We start from the raw sequence: 5480 nt of genomic DNA, 5'->3' as shown, positions 1-5480 counted from the left end.
CGAATTGCAGTCGTTTTTAGTTTAGCTGCCTTCGAGTGTCATTTGCTAGACTATAATAAACGAGCATTTTCCGTCAATGGAATCTGTGTATTTATGTACGGGCGTACAATAATAAATACTCGAATATGTATGTCCAATAGGCCACTCATGCTTGGATATAGAACAATCCACACTCATATACAGATACAGTAGTGGGAACGTAATTGTAACTGCTGGGTCAAATATGTGGTCAAATGGCAGGTTAGCTGATAGGTGTGGGTATTTAATTGCACATTCTGGATTTGTTTAAACTTCAGGTTTAGTCCTGCAACCGTAGCCAATTACACTCACTATTAATGTTATAAGAAGTTCGGAATACTTTACTATACTAAATAATTAAAGACATGCTCTGGGACTTTGGAAAATTGTGCTAAACTATGTCAGTGTTTTTTTAAACCTCCCGTTTTGGGCTGGGTGATTGTGTCAATGTGTATTTCATGCATGAGCAGATCTAAGAGCATAATTACTGGGGTGTTCTGCTGCCCAGGCCCTGAAACTTGCCAGATCTTACAATGCCTGGATAGGTACAGTGCATTCGGGAGAAAGTATTCAGACCCCTTGACTTTTTCCACATTTTGTTATGTTACAGCCTTATTCTAAAATGGATTAAATTGTCCCCGTACTTTGCTCCGTTCATATTGCCTCGATCCTGACTTGTCTCCCAGTCCCTGCTGCTGAAAAACATCCCCACAGCATGTTGCTGCCACCTCCATGCTTCACCTTAGGGATGGTGCCAGGTTTCCTCCATATGTAATGCTTGGCATTCAGGCCAAAGAGTTCAATCTTGGTTTTGTCAGACCAGGGAATCCTGTTTCTCATGGTCTGAGAGTCTTTAGATGCCTTTTGGCAAACTCCAACATAAAGGCCTGATTGGTGGAGTGGTGCAGTGATGGTTGTCCTTCTGGAAGGTTCTCCCATCTCAACAGAGAAACTTTAGAGCTCCATCAGAGTGACCATCGTGTTCTTCCTCTCCAAATGTCTGTCTCATCCTTTGCAAGAACTCTCGACCGTGCATCTCGGCCTAATAGAACACAGTAAATAAATGCATCAGTCTCAAGTCATGCATATTCATATAATTCATATAAAATCTGAACTGTACCCCTTCAAACCAGGGGCGAAAATCTGATATCAACTTTGGAGGGGACAATTACATTAAATTTTCTCGAGCAATTCCTGAGGGGGACACCAAAAGTAGTGCTGTAACACAAAGCCTACGTTTAATATGGTAAATGTATATTGAGGAACCAAAGAAATAAGGTGTTTGCCGTACTCCTAACTACCGGTACCCAAAACTACACAACTAATCACAACAGCAATACCATTGCCTTTAACAAATCTTAGTTCAGTCACCAGTTTAAGTTGAGAGTGGGTGTATCCATGGCATTTTCCAATTATGTTCCTATTTTACAAGTAAAAAAAATTGAGAACCTTTCATAATGTTGCCAAACAAAGACTCAACAAACTTACCTGAGACTCCCTGTCTCTGCCAGTCTGTCCCTGCATATCTGTCCCCAACTCTGCTGTCTGTGTGCCATCTGTTGCCTGCTCTGCCTAATGACATCATTGTGAAACATTCCATTAGCATTTCACTTCTTTATTATGAACATTTTATCAACTAGTCTGAGATATTAGGCTACTCGGGTTCTTACTTTGCGTTTTGGTGTACTGAAAAATACTCTGATGTCCGTCTTTTTTCTGCCATTTTTCTGCAATTTTTCTACCTGGTTGGCTACACACACACAGTATGTAGGTTATTTACAGTAGGAGATGGGCTTCTATCATCTTATCTTCTATCATTCTATATGGGCTTCGATCTAAAAGGTAGCTAGCAAATGTGAAACGGATTGCAGTGACAAGAGTTGACAGCTGTATGAGTTCACCATTTACACAACATACGCTGCAACCTTGTCACGTCCTGACCAGCAGATGGAGCTATTGTATTCGTTTTGGGGTCAGGACGTGGCAGTTTTTGTATGTGAATGATTGTGTTCTTGATTGGGACTTCCAATTGAAGGCAGGTGTGTTGAGTTGCCTTTGATTGGAAGTCCTATATAGGTATGTGTGTTTTTCTTTGGGGTTGTGGGTGGTTGTTTTTGCACTGCGTTTATAGCCTACAGAACTGTTGCTGTTGTCACCTTTATTGTTTTGTTAAGTGGATGCTTTACTCCTTATTTGAAATTAAATATGAGTATTCACATACCTGCTGCGCCTTGGTCTTCTCTCCATGACAACTTCTGTTACAAACCTTTTGTAATTTTAATCGTTTGTTTCATATTGGCTGGCTTCTAACAATAGCTGAATTTGCAAAGCTAGTGAGCACCAATTCAGTGGTGTTTGCTATAATCTTTGCTACCCGGGTTAAATAAAGGTGAAATAAAATATATAAATAAAAGTTCCCTTGCGACAATTTAGCTTTTGCAACGAGACCATTAAATATATTTAAAACAATGGTAGAAGAGAGTGTAGTTCTGTTCAGTTTATTGCTAACCTTATCACAGGGACTTTGAAGCACTAACTTACATGCATGCTGATCTTGGAATAAATTGACGATAGCAAAGATTCCATCTTTGACGATGCCACATAAATGGAATAGGTACTAGCTAGCTTAATAGTTAATATTTGCGCGCTAGCTCTGCATATTCAGCTAGTGTGTGTGCGCGATTGACTGGATTAACCTCACGTCAGTTACGTGCATTGAGTGCCTTTCAGACAGTAGATACGACCTCTACGTTACCTAGCAAGCTAAGGAACTGGCAGTGGATCAAACCATTGTGAGGCAAAGGGTGGGGGGGTCGCAATCTTTTGAAACTTAAAAACGCTCTATTAAGTGTCTATAATCAGCACAATTGCTTTCATTGTGTATTATTAATATTATTTAAATTTCATAGTTTTCCCAGGATGGGGGGGTCGTGTCCCCCCCGTCCCCCCTGGGATTTCCGCCCCTGCTTCAAACACGTAATAAGGCCATGTATGCACCAGGAGTAATACAGGAGTAATAAACCTAGTGTTACACAGAAACTACTTTTATAAAAAGGCTTACCCGCGTTCTTATTTGGCAACCCTTCTTTGCATTGTTTCCCAAAATAGTGTCTGTAAAAAGAGCATTAAGCCTTTGAGAGTATTACTCTTTTTCCATGTTTGAATGAACAGAGAAAATTAAGTAAAACATTAACATCTGGGGACGTGTTCGTTCACAAAGACACATTGTGTCGCTGTAGCACCTTCCACCTCAGATGCGGAAGGCCAACATAGGCAGATGTGGTGGATTGTGACACAGGCCATGCAAAAAACACATCTCCAGCTTAAATTGAATGATTTTGATGCAGATTTGTAACTTACGTTGATGCTTGGGTGCGTCAATAGACTATTTTTAACTGCTAATTGACTGACATGGTGGTATAGCAGGAAGATCTGAATGTCATGAACCAAGAGGTTGTGAGTTCAAATCCCAGGTGAAGACATGTTGAATCATAATTATTGTATAAATGAAAATGCACAATGTAATCATGTATGTCAAAGTGTGTAAAATATGTATGATGAAAGCACTGTGTGTAGGTATCCCTTACCTTGCCAATAGACAGGTTCACCAATCAGGTCCATGATGGGCTTGGCAACAGAAACGAGGCGTAATGTGAATTAGATTTTTTTGGTAGAATGTTTCTTTGGGACCATCAAGTGACGTCCTGACAACTGATACACAGAAGTGGTCGAGCAACGTTCCCATGAAACGTGTCTAGAACATTAATATCTTACATTCTGAGAGCATGGCAACCATGTTCTGTGTATGTTTGGTGGGATGTTGATGGAATATTCTCCTAACCCTTAGAAAACTGGACACATAAATGTTCTCACCACGTCCCATAAAATGCGTCCAGAACATTAATGTTGTATGTTGTAACCATGTTCTAGACAAGTTCTTCTTGACATTAATGAAATGTTCTCCTAATTTTAACACCAAAACATGCAAAACAGTTTCTCAGAATGTTTTTGCTAACATAGAATGTTCCCCCAACTAAAAGCACTATGGGTACATTACAGGTAACATTACAAAACGTTCTCTCTCCCTATAATTGTTAGCTGGGAGGTTCCAACTCATTTCCAATTAATCCAAAACCTCCAATAAAACAAATTGAGAGTTCTTGATTGCAGTTATTCACACATTTATTACTCACAAGGTCTAGTTTGTCACTCAGTTCTAAGGTTTGGGTAATGAAGACATTGATCGTAAGCAGGTTATTTGAAAAGATTCGAACGATAAATGATAAGAAAAAGCAAACTAAAAAACAGCACAAAATGACTCAACAAAAACGCTAAATGAAAACAAAACGTAAGATATGAAATAAAAAGGACACGGTTGAAAACGCGACCTCTGCTTGGCGTCTATGAAAGTCAGTTCCACCGGTTGCATTTACATGACTGCAGCCCTCTTCCCAGTTATCCCATTAAATGAGGTTCTAAGTTGTGGTAACATAAATGGCCAGCAGGTGGAACCATAACAAGGTTTCTATGAACAAACATATTTACTTTTAGCAAATAATAGTCTAAATACATTTCATTAAGAATTGTTAGACCTTTTATATAAAAAATGCTATTTACGGATCCATTCACAGCTCTTTGTCTGTTGGCAATGTTAGAGACACCCACACAAACAGTGCTTTTAACAACTTACATACTTTACACACTTTGACATACAGTTGAAGTCAGAAGTTTACGTACACTTAGGTTGGAGTCATTAAAACTCGTTTTTCAACCACTCCACAAATTTCTTGTTAACAAACTATAGTTTTGGCAAGTTGGTTAGGACATCTACTTTGTGCATGACACAAGTCATTTTCCAACAATTGTTTACAGACAGATTATTTCACTTATAATTCACTGTATCACAATTCCAGTGGATCAGAAGTTTACATGCACTAAGTTGACTGTGCCTTTAAACAGCTAGAAAAATTCCCGAAAATGATGTCATGGCTTTACAAGTTTGATAGGCTAATTGACATAATTTGAGTCAATTGAAGGTGTGCCTGTGGATGTATTTCAACGCCTACCTTCAAACTCAGTGCCTCTTTGCTTGACATAATGGGAAAATCAAAAGAAATCAGCCAAGACCTCAGAAAAAATTGTACACCTCAACAAGTCTAGTTCATCCTTGGGAGCAATTTCCAATCTCCTGAAGGTACCACGTTCATCTGTACAAACAATAGTACGCAAGTATGAACACCATGGAACCATGCAGCCATCATACCGCTCAGGAAGGAGACGCGTTCTGTCTCCTAGAGAGGAACGTACTCTGGTGCGAAAAGTTCAAATCAATCCCAGAACAACAGCAAAGGACCTTGTGAAGATGCTGGAGGAAACAGGTACAAAAGTATCTATATCCGTAGTAAAACGAGTCCTATATCGACATAACCTGAAAGGCTGCTCAGCAAGGAAGAAGCCACTGG

The sequence above is a fragment of the Salmo salar genome, chromosome 06, assembly GCF_965601325.2.
Source record: "Salmo salar chromosome 06, fSalSal1, whole genome shotgun sequence".
In the NCBI taxonomy this organism is placed as follows: domain Eukaryota; kingdom Metazoa; phylum Chordata; class Actinopteri; order Salmoniformes; family Salmonidae; genus Salmo; species Salmo salar.
This window is presented reverse-complemented; position numbering follows the sequence as displayed.